The sequence below is a fragment of the Protopterus annectens genome, chromosome 2.part1 (genome assembly GCF_019279795.1).
Source record: "Protopterus annectens isolate FY-2018-M chromosome 2.part1, PAN1.0, whole genome shotgun sequence".
In the NCBI taxonomy this organism is placed as follows: domain Eukaryota; kingdom Metazoa; phylum Chordata; order Ceratodontiformes; family Protopteridae; genus Protopterus; species Protopterus annectens.
The window spans coordinates 1,736,182,417-1,736,202,605 of NC_056729.1; the positions used below are offsets into that span (position 1 = coordinate 1,736,182,417).

The 20,189-nt window shown below is 45.2% G+C and overlaps 1 long non-coding RNA gene across 1 annotated transcript in view; it reads left to right on the plus strand.

Annotated features, from left to right (window-relative positions):
• Nucleotides 1-19,964, plus strand: part of LOC122794618 — a 133,105-nt gene extending 113,141 nt beyond the window's left edge. Inside the window, exons 3-4 of the long non-coding RNA XR_006363661.1 lie at nt 1,125-1,222; nt 19,881-19,964. This is a non-coding gene — a long non-coding RNA (uncharacterized LOC122794618). The remainder of the gene's footprint in view (nt 1-1,124; nt 1,223-19,880) is intronic.
• The last annotated feature ends 225 nt before the right edge of the window (nt 19,965-20,189 follow it).

Sequence of the window (20,189 nt, forward strand, 5' to 3'; positions counted from 1 at the left end):
GACAGGCTTTTCAGCGTCCAATTTATGATTCCTCTTTCCCTGAGATGCAGCAACCTCAGAGTCAAAATGATTAAGGTGCTGTGTTGCACAGAAGGGATTTTTATCTGTTAAACAATAACCCCATTGGTAAAAGTGTGCCCATTTTCAGGGGTCATCCAGGAACATTGTAAGGTTGTGTCTTGTTCAGGGTCACATAGGCAAACACAGCTAGAAATAATCAAACCTGGTATCCTTGACTGTAGGAAGGAGCTCATTCCCTTAGAAAGAATCAAACCTGGTATCCCTGACTGTAGGAAGGAGCTCATTCCCTTAGAAAGAATCAAACCTGGTATCCCTGACTGTAGGAAGGAGCTCATTCCCTTAGAAAGAATCAAACCTGGTATCCCTGACTGTAGGAAGGAGCTCATTCCCTTAGAAAGAATCAAACCTGGTATCCCTGACTGTAGGAAGGAGCTCATTCCCTTAATCATTTCACTAACTTTCAGGCTTGCCTACGTGCAAAAACCATTTTTGTATTGTTTTCATTTGTGGTGTGTTTGACCCGAAACTGTACTGTCTGAGTTACATGTGCTATTAGGATTTTACACAATACTCGAGTTGTTAGTTCTAAACTGTACTTGCCAGGATGAACTGAGCATAGTTATTTCAAAGACTTGTTGGTGATCCATAGAAAATGTGATCCATTATAAGGTGTGACACCTTTCTCTCCCCGTTGAAGCTTAAATTCCAATCTTCCTTGCTCCTCGTGTATTTGGGTTTCTTACTGAATAATGTAATCAGGACTGAATCATACATTTGTATGTACGTAATGTAATCAGGACTGAATCATACATTTGTATGTACGTAATGTAATCAGGACTGAATCATACATTTGTATGTACGTAATGTAATGAGGACCGAATCATACATTTGTATGTAAGTACTCAATGCTTTTCTTTGCACTCAGAGTCCATTGAGAAGATCCACTGACTTACTTAGTTTTGAAGCTAATTCTAAGCACTTCTGTTTTACCTTCTATGTCTTCATAACATGAAGATTCCCAATGAACTTAGAATGCATCTTGTAATAGAGGCAGGTTAGTTGTTTCTGTTTATATATTTACTTTATACTTCTTGACGTTTCAGGTGCTGGCCAGGATGTGGGCCGCAGCTGTATACTCCTTACTATCGGTGGGAAGAACATCATGTTGGACTGTGGAATGCACATGGGTTATAATGATGATGTAAGTACCACAGGACGGGCAGAATGTGTTGGACTGTGGAATGCACATGGGTTATAATGATGCAAGTACCACAGGACAGGGCATAATGTGTTGGACTGTGGAATGCACATCGGTTACAATGATGTAAGTACCACGAGACAGGACAGAATGTGTTGGTCTGTGGAATCCACATGGGTTATAATGATGATGCAAGTACCACATGGAATGCACATGGGTTATAATGATGATGCAAGTACCACAGGACAAGACAGAAGGTGTTGGACTGTGGAATGCACATGGGTTATAATGATGATGTAATTACCACAGGACGGGCAGAATGCATTCTAATGGTCTGTATGAAACATGCTTTTGCAGTGCAGTACATTGTCAGAGATCAGTTATAATACTTTGTATATGGAAGAGAATTCTTCATCATTTTTGCATTTCCAAAAGAAAAAAGAAATCGAAGGGATATCAATTCAGTTAAGTTTTATACAGAATAATTGTTTTCTCTGTTCCAAATATCCTTGCCTCTTATCTCAGTTTTCTCTTAGCTTTGCAGCTTATCTCTTAAGATTTTTTTTGGCCCCTTCCCAGTCCATCCATCAGCTCCTTTATTCATAAGTTCCTAGGTGTGTACTAGGCTAATAGTCCTGGAGCCTTTACAAGCCTAGCCCATAGACGTGCTGTCACATCATGCCGGCCGACGTTAGTTCCCAGTGCCTCCTATCAAGTAGAGCCACTGGAGTGATTGCCATGGTGAACTTTCTATTTCCCATCCACTCATCAAGATTTCTCTTGAAGAGGGCCAGTGAGGTGCTCTGCTTGACATGTATGGGAAGTCTGTTCCAGACCATGGGCAGTCTGTGAGTTATGAACCTTCCCCTCCACCATGTTCTGTTAATTGTGGTAATGAGGTTGAGGTCTCTTGAGCGTGTGATGCGGAGGGATTGAAATTTCTTTAGATGTAGCATTTCTAACAGAGCTGGGTCAGACATGGCTTTGTAAGTCAAGCAGAGATCGCCTTTTAGTAGACGATATGAGACAGAGAATAGCTGGAGTTTTTTGAGTCTGTCCATGTAGGACGTGCTTAAGACTTAGGATCCTCTTTATGAGGAACTTTTGTGGCCTTTTCAGCTGTTGCATGCGTCTAGTGAGGTACATGCCAAATGGGGTATTCTACTCGATGACTGGCCTAATGAGAGAAGAGTAGAGAGAGATGATGACCTCTATCTTCCTGGATGCAAAACCTGTGGTAATGAGATGTGCCACATAGAATGACTTTCTGACCACAGTGGCAATGTGGCGGTTGAAGGAGAGGTTGCTGTCAATCTTTGTCCCCAGATCTCTTATAATGCCTTCAGTGTTCAATGGGCTCCCATCGATGTGGTAATTATTGGGAACTGAGATTTTCCCAAAGGGTATGATGCATGTTTTGGCATTAAACTTAAGGCCATGGTTTCGACACCAGTCATTGGTCTCAGTGAGGCTTTTCTATAGGATGTCTACATCACTTGGGGAGTTATTGGCTCCCAGTTGCTGTCGTATGCGAAATTGGTCAGCCAGAGTCCCTCTGTGTTGGCCTGGACCTCTGAGAAGTAGATGCCAAACACAGGAGAGGACCCAGGACCGATCCCTGTGAGACTGCACTTTTGACTTTGTGACTTGTGTATTTGCAACCCACCTAGTGATATAGGGGTTGATTCATAGGTTCATAGGTAGGTACTAGGCTATTGGCCTTGGGACATTTGATGCCTAGTTTGGTGAGTTTATCAATAATTCCTGAGTTGGGAATGGTATCAAAGGCCTTGGCCAGATCGAGGTAGGCTATATGAATTGCCTTGCCCTCATCCACAGCTCTGGTGACTGACTCAAAGAAGTCAACCAGGTTGAGCAGGCATGATCTACCTTTCACAAAACCAAATTGAGTGGGATCTAAAGTTTGGAGATTCCCTATATCCTTGTTAATTAGGTCCATGATGGTGTGCTCCATAGCCTTACATATCAGGCTCATCAAGCTAATGGTGTGATAATTCCCAGGGTCTGTACTCACTCCCCCTTTATGGAGAGGGATGACTGTAGCACTGTGCCATTCAGTAGGGACAAAGCCTGAGGTGAGGCTGTGATTGAACAGGGCACACAGATGCATCAGTTCACTTTGTAGTTCATGTAGAACACATCCAGGGATATTGGTGGGTCCCATGGAAGCTGTATTCTTGGCCTTGGACAGTGCAGCTTTAACCTGTGCTGCAGTAATGCTGGGTGCCTGGCATTCCTCCGGTATTGTGATTGGTCCTTTGGGGGGGAGGGGTAAAGTTGGCACTGAATCTGTTGGCCAGTATGTTGGTGATATCTGTTGGCTCAGTATAGGGGGTACCATTGTGCAGTAACTCAGAACAAACCTGGGTATTGCAGTGGAGATTCTTGATATAACTATAGAAGGCTTTGTGGTTGTTTTTAGTGTGTGCCGCAATTCTGCTATCATAGCTGGCTTTAGAGGTTTTGATGAAGGATCTTAACTTTTTGTTAAGGCTAATAAGGGAGTTTTTCCAGTGTTGGGACTTCACCTTTTTCTGCAACAGTTTCTTCCTTCTGTTGTAGAGTTTATTAATGGTAGGGCACCACCAGATTGGCTTCCTTTTTTTTTTTTTGGTTCTCTTGGGTATGGCTAGTTCCATGCATTTATGTACGTGTTCGTACAGTGCATTGGTATATGATTCGGCAGCCATGCATCTATTTTCCATTGACATGGGTGCTGTGAAGTTAGCCACCTCTATTTTTAGGAGCCCAAAGTCAGCTTTGAAAAGTTTTTCATGGTGGTTACCTTTGCGGGAGGTGTGGGTGAGATGAGGATTTCCATGGTGCTTAGTTTGTGGTCGATTCTAACCAGACAGGAATTGACTATTGGTGTAGCACAACGGTTGCCATGTTAGTAATGACCAGGTGAAGGATGTTGCTTCCTCTAGTGGGGGTAAAAATGAGCTGGTTCAGGGCATTGGAATTGATGAATTCAAGGAAGCGTTGGGCCAGTGTATTGGTGCATGAGTAGTTTTCCCAGTTGATGGAGGGGTAGTTGAAGTCACCTAGTATGAGAGTGTTTGGTTGGACCCTAATAGTTTCCAGGGTGTTTAGGAACGTGGTGTGAGAGATATGGGACATAGTTGGGGACCTATAGCAGGCTACGACTGGAATTGCCGTCTTACCCAATGTTAGTTGTACCTAAAGTATCTCGGATGCATTATGCTGAGCTACTAGTCTGGAGGTGTGGGCATATCCTTTATGAATATGGAGAGACACCACTGCCTTTGGAGCCTGGGGCCGAAAGATGTGGAATGAGCTATAGCCTGGTAGTGCAGGGGTGCTTTCTGCTGCTATAAACCAGGTCTCTGTTACAGCAGAAATGTTGATGTTCTCCATTTTGAGTAGTGCTTCGAGCAAGTGCATCTTGAGATTTAGACTTCTAGCATTGAGCAGCAGGACCCTCAGATTGCATTTATTCATAGCTGCTACAGGATATGGTTTATTGTACTTACAGCTCTACACTGGGGCAGCCTCTGTCTCTAGTGGGATATTTTATTGTACTTACAGCTCTACAGTGGGGCAGCCTCTGCCTCTAGTGGGATATTTTATTATATTTACTACTCTACACTCGGGCAGTCTCTGCCTCTAGTGGGGTATTTTCTCATTGGACAGTTGTATTAAGGGGCATCAGTGAGAGGAGGCAAGAGTAGGTTACTGACATCATCTTCCTTGGCATGGGTGGAATTTCTTACTTTATGCCTATAGCCATCCGCCCTGACTGGTAGTGCAATCCCAATCCCACTACTCGATCTGGGTAGTACAATACCACTTCGGACTGGGTAGTACAATCCCACTTCGGACTGGGTAGTACAGTCCCACTTCGGACTGGGTAGTACAGTGCCACTTCGGACTGGGTAGTACAGTGCCACTTCGGACTGGGTAGTACAGTGCCACTTCGGACTGGGTAGTACAGTGCCATACTACTGTAAGCCTAATGTTGATGCAGTCTTTTACCCACCTGTTGTACTCAGGTGGAATGAGGGCATTCATTCTCTGGTGCTTGTCTCTCTCTGTTTCTTCGAGCACTGCTGGTTCTTACCTAGTTGCTGTGTTTTAGAAACAGGACCTAACTAAACCAATTTCCTTCCCGCAGAATTGGTAATTCAGACATATAGTGCCATTCATACCATGCTGACCTCTCCAGCACCCAGTCTGTTTGTTTAACCTGGGTTATCCATGCCACACACAGTACTTTTATCCCTTTGTGACACAGCTGGCAAGAGACTGCCCTAATGCATTGGAACTTCCTGTTTGCAAGATTAGTGGGCTCTCTAGAGGCATATTTAGACATCCTCAGTTTGAGGCAGATTAGCCACTCATAATGCCTGACATCGGGATGCAGCTCTGAGGACACAGATGAAGAATACTTTCTACTGTACAAGGGATCTGAGGTACTGATGTCTGTACCACAGATTTTGTTGGGGATTGGGTGTGCTACACACCATTAGCCTGCTACCCCTTTTTGTTGGGGGGGGTTGGGTGTGTTGGATACTGCTGTCACGTTTGCCACACTTTAGTCCACTAAATTCGTCAAAGCCACTTCAAAACAATAGCTTAGATTTTGCCAAATAGAGCAGAGAGAGAGAGAGAAGACGTCTGTACACCTGAAACAGAGAAATCTGTGTGAAATGGTGTTGATGTGCAGCTTCGTCCCCATACACTGTTCCTTCTTTTGAGCTTACCCCTCCCCAGACACACACATGTAGTAGTTTTATTTACCCCTCCCCAGACACACGCATGTAGTAGAGTTTTATTTACCCCTCCCCAGACACACACATGTAGTAGAGTTTTATTTTTGCTATAAAAATTGAAGACTTGAAGATTGTGTGAGGTGACATCGTTCTTTCAGGGGGATATACCACCTAGAGAAAGTGGCACATCTGTGAAGATGTATGTACTTCTACTCTGAGACTGTATGAAAGACGGGACTAGGGAGTCTGAAGTGCCATTTTGCTACAGGAGTCTCGTATAGATTACTTTGTAACAACACCCCTTGTTTTAGTAAGGTTGTGGCCTTATTTGGTGCTGCTGTTTGCACTTCGATTATCAAAATTATACTGCAAGAGTGCTCTAGGTATGACATGGGACAGAAAGTGGGTGGTGCAGTATGAGCAACCCCAGACTGAAGATGTATGTACTGAAGTAAGCTTTATTAATTTACTGTTGAAATGTACCCCTTCGTGGTAATGTGCTGTAGAACCATGAAGAGGGTTAGTATAATGGTTTGTATGTTTACTTCACAGACACAAGTACAGGGTTTGAGTCTCTCCTTTGGGAAATTTGCTAGTCTTAAAATGGCCCAGAAGGTCAGCTATCCTAGTACTTAAACTATGAACGTTGGGATCTCCAGGGTAAGGGTGGGTTCACATTGGCACTGTTGTCAAGGTAAACTAAGCATTAGGTGATCTCTCAAAGTCAACATTTATGTAATAATAATTTGTACCTTTATCTGTAGATGCATGTTTTTTCCATAACATGCAGTGCATCCGCTACCTCCTTACTGTTCTTTTCTTGCTGTTACCTCACTGCATCCTAACCACGGCAGTGCATCCGCTACCTCCTTACTGTTCTTTTCTTGCTCTTACCTCACTGCATCCTAACCACGGCAGTGCATCCGCTACCTCCTTACTGCTCTATTCTTGCTCTTACCTCAATGCATCCTAACCACGGTCTGTATGCTGGTACCGTTTCTTTCACAACCTCTTTCGTCACATAATTCTAGCCTGTTTTTTTTTTTTTTTTTCTATAATGCATACCTAGCTCTTTTAAGTAATGGAGGTACTCTTACTAAATCTGTTTTCACGTATGATATGTGCTTCCAATGTTTCTGTCATTAACAGTAGTGTATTAACTAAATATTGTTCAATTTGTATGTGTCAAACATATTTTAAAATCGTTGTGGAGTAATGCTTTTCTCAAATATTTATTTTTCAGTATTTCTTATCTTGAGCTGCATTGAATACCCAAAATCACGCACACTTTGCAAGTAATGTAATTGTCTGCAACTGTGCTTCCATGTTTCTTTTATTTTTGTATTTCTTTTGTCTTCTAGACAGAGTCTGAAATAGGCTCACATGGATCAGTGCTGAATTCCCTGCTAAAAAATGAAAAAAAAAACGTACTTCTCAATCATTGCACAGTGCTGTGTTTGATAAGTGGGTGTCAGGGTGGTGGTATGCTGCTGTACTGTTACGTATCTTCTCTGTCATGCCTTACAACATGTCTGAGTGTGTGATAACTGTATGTCAGGGTGGTGTTGTGCTGCTGTACTGTTACGTATCTTCTCTGTCATGCCTTACAACATGTCTGAGAGTGTGATAACTGTATGTCAGGGTGGTGTTGTGCTGCTGTACTATTATGTATCTTCTCTGTCATGCTTTACAACACATTCTTGTCGCACAGCTACCATAACTGTAATGCTTGCTTATTCCTCTGATCGGGTATGTCTCAGTGGCTGCTCACTGTTTTCTTTCCTAATGATATTTAGCTGGTTTGTGCAGTCCCCAAATTTTTTTACGGGCTGCCATTTATGGGGTTTCTCAATGTTTTGTATTTTAAATTTGAGCTGGTGCCTGTACAACTAAATTATTGCAAACCATTTGGATGCAGAGCCCTTTTCATTTTAGGAATATGTGAGGTTGAGTGTTTGTGTCTGTTTAGTCTCTTGAACAAAAGTTCCTTAAAGGAAAAACAGGTTTGTGTTTCCATTATTACAGCTTCTACCTTCGTTTCCAATCTGTCGTCCTTGTTTGGAGGTTGGGGCAGTTCATGGCACTGTTAAATACTAACTTCCAGCTCAGACATAATGCTGTATTGTACATGGGGAACAGCTGTTGATTTGGATTAAGACCTTGGTTGTGTACTAATTACACTGATAATCACAGTAATATGTTCTAGGTATATTGGGAAAAGGATGCTATGGATTGAGCTGTCACATAAGTGGAAAAGAAGAAGGCCCAAGATAAGGTTTATGGATGTGGTGAGAGAGGACATGCAGGTGGTTGGTATGACAGAGCAAGATGCAGAGGACAGGAAGAAATGGAAACAGTTAATCCGCTGTGGCGACCCCTAATGGGAACAAATAAGTAGTAGTATGTATTTAACATGCACGGATGGACTTGCTGAATTTGTTATTCAGCCTACAAACTGAGGCGTCACAACATCCCTGGATGATCTGAAAAACTGTTGCATGCCTCTTTGTGATTTTATTATATGGCAACCATCTTTAGTCAGGCATTATTTTGCATGTTGGTGCTGTAAGGACTTAAAGGTCAAATGGTGTAGCACACTGCAGATGTTGTTTGTGTTTCACTGTTGCAGTCATCACACTTGGATATCTGCCTGCAGGTAGCCCTCAGTCGGCCCGAATACCACAGTCTTGGGATTTCTGCTTCAGATGCTGTCACCTCTTCCATGACGTCAGGTCATCAGGGGTATATAACATGCAGCCGACGCCATTACATCAGTCTTTCTGGCCAAAAAGGAGCCCGAAGCAGAAGCAGTTCACAGGTGCCGGTGGGCCGCTACCTGAAATTTTCTTTTTTCTTGCTCTAACCGATGTCAGAAAAAAATAACAGTTGTCTTGCCTGTGGAAAGCAAATACCTCACAGAGATTTTCATAAGTACTGCGTCACCTGTTTAGGCCCAGACCACAACGTCCCTCTGTGTCAGTTTTGTGCCTTGTTTAATGCCCGAACCTTTCATCGTCGGGCTATTTTTGTAGCTAAATTCTTTCGCTCTCATTCTCCGTATTCCGAAATGACTTTGCCAGCCTACTACTGATCTTCCAAAAAAGCACAAAGACAGAGACAGACCACATAGATCAAAAACTGCCGACGATGCTTCTGTTAATCTAGTCACCAGTCCACCGGTACTCAGTGAGGCTCCTTTGCAGCCCCTGATGCCCGCTTCTACAGATTTGCAGGCCTCTGCTGAGACCCATTCGGAGTCTGATATGCCATGAGATGCTTCTTTGACTATGGAACCTGCGGATGTCTCTATCTTGGATGGGTCTGGAGCCGCTGTACAGGCACTGGCTTCTGCAGGTGTATTCCGACCTACCGATATTCATATTAAACCGACAGCTTCATTTCCAATTAAAACTACCGGGTTTCTCACGCCAAGAGTTTGCACTTCACCTAGAAAACCAACATTCAAAGCACATGGTTAATCTCCCATGCAACAAAAACAAATGCTTAGACTGGCTGAAGACTTTATTACTCTAATTAGGGGAAGCCAGCCTTCCCCTGCCAAAAGACAAAGAATTGAATTTCCTTCTGATTCTACAGACCAGGAGTCTGATGACTCTGACCCTTCTGATTACCAGGACTTACCCTTATTTACCTATGAGGATTCAGATGCAAATGAATCCATTCCCTCTGTCTCCCCTCCAGAGGATTTTTCTTTTGGTGAAACCTTGCATACCTTAAGAGAACATTTCCACTAGGAATGCCAGGACTATCCTCAGTCCAAAAAGAGACTCGGGGAATTTTTAGATTTGCCTCAGCACAGGCCTCTAGCTATACTCCCTGTCCTGGATATTGTAGATGATGTCTTCTTGGAGTCCAGTCTTACTCCTGATTATCTTACCAACAGCTCCTAGAAAACCTGACAGGTACTACAGAGACCTGACTCACAAATTTCTCTCTAAGAATCCTACTGCGGATCCAGAGACCATTTCACAGGGACCTAAAGGCATTAAGGCTACTACAGCCAAAAAACCTACCCCTTCAGACAGGGATTCTAGATCTTTAGACAGATTTGGTAAGAAGGTATATACTTCTGCAACTCTTGACATCAGGGCTTTGAATTGCCAGTTTCACATGTTGAAGTACCAGCAACATATTATGGAACTAATTAAACAAAAACAATCCAAACCCAGGGGAAACAGACCACCAAGACTACAGTCTCAGGGTATGCAGAGATCTAAACAATGGAGTGTTTCCACCTCAAAACCAGATAGTGCTAAGCCACCCCCTTATGGAAAAAGTTCACAATACCTTTCCGATTATCATTACCAGCCATGCCCAAGTACTTGCACCCCTAGGAGGAAAACTCATCCTTCATGCAAAAAACTGGATGCCCATTACTTAGGACCAATGTGTTCTAAACATTGTATCCCAGGGATCCAGATTCTACTTCCACTCACTGCCAACACGAAGCGGATTGCCAGACCTTCCTCCAAACCAGTGGGCAGAGGCTCAAAAGCAAGTACTTTCCCTTCTCTATATCAAGGATATTCAGCCTGTTCCAGTAGAATAAAGGGGACAGAGTTTCTACGCCAGACTGTTCCTGGTGGCCAAAAAAGAGAGCTCTTGGTGCCCTGTTCTGGATCTATCAATTCTCAGCACCTTTCTGGTGGTCCCAAAATTCAAAATGCTTACACTGCAACAGCTTCTTCCTATACTAGCCAAGGATGCCTGGTTAGTCACCCTAGACTTAAAAGAAGCATGTGAGAGTGTTCAATCTCGCCTTTGTTCTTACACATGGGTTCGGAGACGATCCTTGGCTCCGTGCCGGCCGACTGCAAGCTCTGCATCGAGAAGAAGCTCGAGGACATCTAATACCCACAATCCCCCTCTGCCTTTACCCCAGATCTAGTTTGCCGCTGCTGCATTCGCATCGCTGGAGACTAGCTCGAGGGTTTTCAGATAAGATTTTAACTTTTTTGGTTAAATTTTCAAGAGAACTTGTTTAAGATCACTAGTTATTGTAGTTAGTGTATGGTGTGTGAGTAGAGACAGAAATTCTCGGTACCGTTAACTTAGTTTAACTTAGTTTAACTATATAACTGGTATAGAGTTTTTTTCGGGGCCTACCACCCCTACTTGGATTTGACAAACGGACTTACATATCTACCGGATTTGACTGTTTTCCTGGATTGACTGTTACTGGACTTGACTGTTTTTTTCTCTTACTTCATTATGTCTGAGAAAATGAAATCTGGTTTCAAACGTTGCCAGTGTGGCCAAAAGATGTCGGTCACGGACAACCACAGTTCCTGTGTCTACTGCCTTGGCCCTCTCCACTTACAAGAGGACTGTTCTATTTGTCACTCTTTTAGTGGGAGGGTCATGACAGATAGGCGCAGGAAACTGATGGACAGAGGTTTGTTGAAACCCTCTTTCCAGGAGGCTCTGGATGCTTCAGACCAGGCATCCAAATCCTCGAGGGAATCGAAGGCGTCGGAGCGCAAGTCATCGGCTCCGAGCTCTTGCAAAGTTAGATCACCGGTTCCACAGACTTGGGCCGAGTGTTCAACTGTTGGCAGTTTCGAGCCTCGAGTCTTGGAACCGTGACGGAGCTCCCTCCACTGACTCTGCTGAGGTCGGCTCCGTCTTGATCCCTTCGACTCGTTCTTCCAGGGCCCTTTCCGACACCGATGTGGACCGTGTGGTGCAGAAATTGATGGAGCATACGGCCCTATCCAAGCTTATCTCGGTCTCCTCTCAGTTGATGTCGAGACTTGAAGGCCTGCCACTATCTCCATCTGTTCCTCCTCCGAGACCTGTCCAGTCTTGGAGCCGGAAGAAGCTGAACTGATGATTGTGGAGCCCTCGGTGCCAGAACCGTCCTTTTCTCGGACGGCACCGTTCACCTCGACTCCATCCGATCCGGTACTGGAGTCTCGGGGCCGAAGATCCATCCTTGGTTCCGGGACCGAGAGACGGACCGATGTTTGTTCCGACGCTCCCTCTCGGGCCTCGGCGGATCGACTCGGTTCCGTCCTCGGGTCGGTGCCTTCGGTTCCTGTTTGGGATTCTTCCCATTTCTTCGGAACCGGGAGATACCTCGACTCGGGACCCGGGGGCCTTCGACCTCATGAGGAAGGTGTTGTCTACCCAGACAACCACATCAGCAGGAACATTCTCTCCTCCCCACAAAGGACCGTTATCCTCCTCTGCACCCATGGCCACGTCCAAGCGTCGGGCACCAGTGTCTCAGCCACCCCTGGAGGGTGCCCCCTCTTCCTCGGAGGCTTCTTCGGATGCTCCCCACGAAGAAGTCCCTAGGAAAAGATTGTGTAAGAGGAGACACTTGGATTCTCCACAAGAATCCTTGACATCTGATACTGACTTAGATGAGTCAGAAGGGTCCCCTAAGTCACCTTCAGAAGATGTCTCCTTTTCTGACATCTTGGAGATCCTAAAACAGAGAGGTGACTGGCAAGCCCTCCCCCCTTCTGAGGATGAGTCAGTTTTGCTGAAGCCATTTGGTGCTCGCCCTTCCTCCTCCTGGGTCACTCCGCCCTTCGATGAGTTAATGGAGTTGATTGCTCGAAGGGCGTGGGAGACACCTGACACGGTGGAACCAGTCCCTAGGAAGCCAAATAAGTACATTACGGCACCACAGGACAAGGCTTACCTCACCAAAGTAGTTCCAGTAGATGCCATGGTGGTGGCAGCGGCCACGAAAAAGGAGATGTCGGAGTCTTCCTCATCTGTCCATCCGCCTAACAAAGATTCTAGGACCATGGACAGATACGGGAAGCGCATTTTCAGTTCAGCGGCTTTCTCTATGCGTTCCCTGAACTATTTGACTCATTTTACACGTTTACAGAGGGATCTAGTCAAAGAGTTGGGAGATACCCTCCAGGGTACTACAGATGCTGCTGTTTCAGAAAAAGTTACAGCGCATCTCAACACCCTTACTTCCATTGTAAACTCGTCCATGAGGCTGATATCCTCGCAGCGAAGGATCGAGTAGGGCAGCTTCAGCGATTGCTCTTCGTAGGCAATCCTGGATGCGCTTATGTTCGTTCGGAAGCCTTCAAGTCTTCCTTTACTAACGCCCCATTTGATGGAGCCACACTTTTGGCCCTAAAGTAAAGGAGACCCTTACCGGTGTGAACAGGAGGAAAGACTCTGTCTGCTGTCGAAGTCCGTTTTTCCACCCCTAGCAGACCGTACACCAAAGGGCAAAGTGGTGGGAAAATGCGGTTGCGAAAACCCCAAGGATATCTCCCAAACACAGAGGGTGATGCCCCTCTAGAGGCAGAGGGGGCAGAGGTGGAAGACGCCGCCTGGCGGCAGAGGGTCCGCAAAACCAAGGTGACAGGGATAACCTCCTGGCAAACCTTTTCAGCACTCCTGAGAGGAGGCCCGACTGTCCTGCTCTGGAGGCAGTCGGGTCGCTTAGCTTTATACCCTCAGGCCTGGCAAAACCTTTCTTCAGACAATTGGGTAAAAGCATTGTTACCAGAGGTTACAAAATCCCATTTCTATCCACACCCATTCCAAGAGAAAACTCCCAGATGTACCACCCCATCTGCGAGACCCAGCAGCTACAGAAATTTCAAAGCTGCTAGAAAAAAGAGTCATCCAACCAGTCCCAGCGGACCAAATAGGATTCGGAACTTACTCAAGGTTCTTTTAGTTCCAAAGAAAACAGGGGACTGGAGGCCGATTCTGGACCTAAGCCATCTCAACACCTTTGTCAAGAAGGAAAAGTTCCGAATGGTCACGCTTCAATCGATCCTTCCATTCTTACGGAAGGACGACTGGATGTGCTCAATAGATCTGAAGGACGCATACTACCACATCAAAATGGCCAGGGCATCCAGGGATCATTTGCGCTTCCGGCTGGGAGCCAGTCACTATCAGTTTCGAGCCCTGCCCTTTGGTCTGACTACAGCCCCCAGAGTCTTCACCAAATGCATGGCAGTGGTAGCGTCTCATCTGAGGCGCCTAGGATTCCAAGTGTTTCCGTATCTGGACGACTGGCTCCTGTCTGCCACCACCAGGCGTCAACTGATACAAGCCAGGGATTACACCCTACAACTTTGTACACACCTTGGAATTTCAGTAAATTTCGAAAAATCTTTGCTACAGCCATCACAGCATATCTTATTCATAGGAGCGAATTAGATACGCATCCTTTTGTCCTCAAACTTTCTTCAGAAAGAATAGTAGCACCTCAAAACAACATTTTCCTTCTTCTGTCGTCCAGAAAGTCACCGCAAAATTGTTCTGAAAGTCTTGGGTCTCATGGCAGCTTCTCTCATTGCGATACCATTGGGAAGACTGCACATGAGAGTGCTACAATGGCTTCTGTTTGCACAATGGTCATTCCAACAACTTCCACTGACTCACGAAATATTGATAACGAAACATGCAAATCACACCTAATGTGGTAGTTACAGACTTGCAACCTATCCAGCGGAAGACCATTTGTGCTACCCGCTCCGTCAGCGACGATAACCACGGACGCTTCCCTGATAGGGTGGGGGGGCATCTTTCAGGGACAGACAGTCCAAGGCGAATGGACCAATCTGGAGTACAATCTGCACATCAATGTTCTGGAGTTGAGGGCAGTGTTTTTGGCGTTGCAACACTTTGCTCCCCTTCTTCCTCCAGGGACCATTGCAGTTCAGACAGACAACATGTCCGTAGTCTGGTACATAAACAAACAAGGGGGAACCAGGTCTTACCAACTATGCAGAGAGGCCATGAGAATTTGGCAATGGGCAGAGTCCACGGTCGCTTTCTGATCGCAACGCACATCCCGGGTCATCCAACGTCATAGCCGACAGGCTGAGCAGAACAATACTATTGCCTCACGAGTGGTCCCTCAAACAGTCAGTTGCGAAGGATTTTTCGCAAATGGGGCCAGCCTACCTGCGATCTGTTTGCGTCTCCAATGAACGCCAAATGCAGGAGCTACTTTGCCCTATTACCTCCAGGGAAGTCCCCAGGGATGCGCTGGTGCACGATTGGCCCCCGGGTCTCCTATATGCTTTTCCTCCATTTCCCCTGATTGCAAAGTTTCTACAGAAAGCAAACAACCTTCAGAGGACTATTATTCTCATTGCCCCGTTCTGGCCTCGTCAAATTTAGTTCCCCTTTCTATTGCATCACCGCATTCGGGACCTTGGATGCTGGACCCAGAGCCAGATCTACTGACTCACTCGTCAGGAGTTCCTCACCCATCTCTAGAATCTCTCCATCTAGCAGCTTGGCTGCTCCGCTGCTTAGCCAGGTCGGTTCCCCTTACATCGGTTCAAGATATTTTAGTAGCTTCTCATAAAGTTTCCACTACAAAGACTTACACCAGTAAGTGGAAGCGTTTTGTCTTTTGGCGGAGTCACATCATTTGGACCCTGTTAGAGCTCCGTTAAACAAGGTTTTAGAGTTCTTAACTGAACTATTTCATGAAGGAGCTTCCGGCTACTTTAAGAGTACAGTTAGCTGCCATTTCTAACTATCATGTAGAGGAATGTGGTGCCTATTATGGCTCACAGACTTTGTAAAGCCTTTTAAAAGGTTCTTTTCATATCAGACCACCAGTCAGAAGTCCGACATCACCGTGGAATTTAAACCTGTTGCTCTCTAAATTGATGTTGCCACCCTTTGAACCAGCTTCAAGTTGCACATTGAAATTTTTGTCATGGAAAACTTTATTTCTAGTGGCCATTACATCTGCTAGGCAGTGTCTGAGCTTCAGGCCCTTTCTGTCAAACATCCTTATTTAATATTTCATTCTGACAGAGTATCCCTACGCACTAATCCATCCTTTCTCCCCAAAGTTTGTTCTTCTAGTAATATTAATCAGTCCATTGAATTACCCACCTTCTTTAAGAACCACTCTAATAAATTGGAGTATATGTTGCACAAACTGGACGTCCATAGACAACTCAGATTTTATTTGGATAGAACAAAAGATCACAGGAAATCTGATCAACTATTTGTAGCTTTTGCTGACAGCAGAAAGGGTCTTGCAGTTACAAAACGAACACTTTCTAAATGGCTAACTGACTGTATCACATATGTTTATGAAGCCTCTGACCAAACATTATCAGCAAAACCCAAAGGACATTCCACCAGATCAGTTTCTACATCTTTGGCTCACGCAGCTCGCTTACCACTAGACACTATTTGTGCGGCTGCTCCTTGGGCTAAACCACATACATTTATCTCTCATTACAAAGTGGACAGGGTTTCTAGGGATAGGGCAACCTTTGGTTCCACTGTGCTCAAGAACGTTCTCCCTTGAGTTCCTCAGGATCATGGAGCTAGGGACGCTACCCATGTGTAAGAACAAAGGCGAGATTGAACACTCTCACATAAAGAAGTTATGTCCTTACCATAACGTTCCATGTGGAGTGTTCATCTCGCCTTGGTTATTACCTCCCACCCTTCCCACCCTTAGGAAGAACGTTCGATTTGGTGCCTGGTCTGGAGTATTCTCCTTCTGCTGTTTCAGTATTAGTGTTACTATCATACCCTTGGTATGTTTGTATATATGTACTTTTATGTATATAGTTGGCATGTGTGCGTGCTTTATGTCTGGTTTGCTTGCAAACTAGATCTGAGGTAAAGGCAGAGGGGGATTGTGGGTATTAGATGTCCTCGAGCTTCTTCTCGATGCAGAGCTTGCAGTCGGCCGGCACGGAGCCGAGGATCGGCTCCGAACCCATGTGTAATAACCAAGGCGAGATGAACACTCCACATGGAACGTTATGGTAAGGACATAACTTCTTTTTATCTGCACATCCCCATAAGGGAGTCTTGCAGGAAATATCTATGTTTCAGGGCAGGCTCTATGCACTATCAGTTCTCTGCACTTCCCTTTGGCTTATCTATTGCGCCCAGAGTATTCACAAAATGCCTGACTCCAGCCATTGCATACTGCAAGCAGAGAAATATTCAAATCTATCCATACTTGGATGCTTGCCCGATTCAGGTGGACAGTCAGGAATTGCTACTTCAGCACTTTGCATTTGTAAAAAGACTCCTAACTTCACTGGGATACACCATCAATGAAAAGAAATCACAACTGGTGCCCAGCCAACAAATTGTACTCCTGGGAGCAAGCTTGAACAGAACTTCCCAGATGGCATTCCTCACTCCAGAAAAGCAGGTCCATTTGACAAACTGTTTCAAACTAATGGCCAACAAAACCCAGCTATCTGCAAGGAAAATACTGCAAGCCCTAGGGTTCATGGCCTCATGCATTCTGCTAATTCCATATGCAAGACTGCATATGAGGTAACTTCAGTGGTAGTTAAAAAGTCTCTGGTGTCAACATTCTCAGGACCTGGAAACAGTGATTCCTATCATACCTTATCTAAGGGCAGAGTTCCTTTGGTGGGCAGAAGCATGCAACCACAACAAGGGACTTCCTTTCACTCAACCCCTTGCCGCCCAAACCCTGACAACAGACGCATCAGACTATGCATGGGGGGCTCGCGTGGCAGGCAAATGCATTCAAGGCAAATGGAGCCCAGAACACATTCCCCTGCATACACATTCCCCTGCATATCAGTCAAAAAGAGATGCTAGCTGTACAGAATGCTGCGACAGTCTTCACTTAAGCAGAAATCTACTGGACCATCACGAGTGGAAATTGGAACCCAACTCATTCGAACTTCTAACCCAGAGGTGAGGAACATCGGAGGTGGACTTTTTTGCCTCCTCCAAAACCACCAACTGAGCAAATTTTGCACCAGGAACCCTCACAGCAGAGCCTGGAAGGTGGACGCCCTATCCTTTACATGGGAAAACCTCTCAATTTATGCCTTTCCTCCTCTGCCCCTCCTCTCAAAAGTACTGCTCAAGATCAAACAGGACAGGCCAAGGGCAATCCTTATTGCACCAGACTGGCCACGCCAGCACTGGTATCCACTCCTACGCAGTCTGACAGCAGTGCCACCCTGGCACCTACATCAGACACCTTCCCTGCTGTCGCAGCAGGAGGGACAGATTTTGCATCCACAGCTGCAAACCCTAAACCTTGCAGCCTGGCTTATCCCCTGAATACACCACCAGCATCCCTCAGCAAACAGGTGCTGGACGTCATCCTTGAGGCCAGAAGGCCTAATACTAGAAAATTCTATGCTGAAAAGTGGAAAAGATATTGTTCTTGGAGTCATTCTCAAGGGAAGGACACAGCTGTGCCAAACTTACCTCAAATCCTTGATTACCTAGCAGAGCTGCTACACAGAGGCCTATCCTTCTCATCCATTAAGATTCATGCATCTGCCATCTCACCTCATTATAATACTGAGCCTACTCTCTTTTCTTACCCTCTCATCAAACAGTTCCTGAGAGGAGCTAACAATTTAAGGCCCTCTAGGAGAGCTCCCACCCCGGCCTGGGACCTTAACTTTGTACTGGAAAAGCTCACACTTCCCCCTTTTGAACCTGCTGCTTCAGCAGAGTTAAAATTCCTCTCTTGGAAAACAGCCTTACTTCTAGCTATTACTTCAGCAAGAAGAGTGTCCGAGTTACAGGTACAAATGGCGGTGGAGCCCTTCATTATTTTCCATGCTGACAGGGTTTCCCTCAGGACTAACCCTTTCTTTATGCCCACGGTGGTATGCAGTGTGGCTTTAAACCAATCCATCCATTTGCCAACCTTTTTCCCTAATCCTCAGAATAAAGGGGAAAGGATCCTGCACTCCTTGGACATGCACATACAGCTCAGGTTCTACCTTGACAGGACTAAGCCTTTCAGAAAATCTGACCAGCTGCTAGTCAGCTTTGCTGCAGGGGCAGAGGGCAAGGCCATTTCAAAGCAAACCATTTCCAAATGGATAGCACACAACATCCATTTCTGCTACAAGCACCATGGAAAACCTGCCCCTCTGGGGATAAGAACTCATTCCACTAGAGCTACTTCAACCTCTACAGCATTTCTCAGGGGAGTCCCTACCAGGGACATCCTGGAAGCTGCAACCTGGAGTTCTGTACATACCTTCACCAAGCATTACCACTTACCTGTTTTTTCTAAATCCAGAGCTGGATTTGCGACAGCGGTCTTACAAGGCCTGCTAGCCAGCCCTAACATTTCTTGACTGCCTCCACCCTTCCTCAGCTTTGGGAATCAACCCAAGTGTGATGACTGCAACAGTGAAACATGAAGAACATAGTACAGTTGTGTACACTTACCATAAATGTAGATGTTTGAGTGTATTCACTGTTGCAGTCCTGGTTTCCCTCTCTCCAGCCCCCTGGCTTTCTCTATCCTTTCTACCTATCCTCTTTATGGCCATCTTTTATGGCAGGGGTATTTACTTTTTACTGGAGGTGTTCTACACCATGTAATAGCTTCCTGTTTTGGGGGCTCCTGACATCTGGGGCAAGAAAAACTGATGTAAAGGCATCGGCTGCATGTTTTATACCCCTTACGAGCTGACATGGAAGAGGCGACAGCATCCGACGCAGAAATCCCAAGACTCTGATATTCGGGCCGACTGAGGGCTACCTGCAGGCAGATAACCCAAGTGTGATGACTGCAACAGTGAATACACTCAAACATCTACATTTATGGTACGTGTACACAACTGTACTTTATGTATACTGCAACAGTGAATACACTCGAACATCTACATTTATGGTATGTGTACACAACTGTACTTTATGTATACTACGACAGTGAATACACTCTAACATATACATTTATGGTACGTGTACACAACTGTACTTTATGTATACTGCGACAGTGAATACACTCGAACATCTACATTTATGATACGTGTATACAACTGTACTTTTCTTTTCCTGCTTCTACTGCTTTGTTTTTTCAGTCTTTCTTTTGCAGTTTTGTTTGCTTAGAGCTCTAGACCTAGCTTAAATTCACTGAACTTTTTTCATTGCAGAGGCGATTTCCAGATTTTTCTTACATTACTCAAAATGGGAGGCTGACTGAGTTTTTGGACTGCATAATAATCAGGTAAACATTTATTTTAATGAGTTCTATATTTAAAGCTATATTTTGGGAAAATAGTGTTATGAAGTCACGTATCAGGGTACATTGAGGGAAATGCAGGAGTACTCAATAGGTGTTCCCCAAGGATCCATCCTTGGACCCTTACTCTTCTCCATATACACTAATAATCTAGCCTCTGCTACCAAACAAGCCACTCATGTACAGTACGCAGATGATTCCACCATCATCTGCTCAGCCC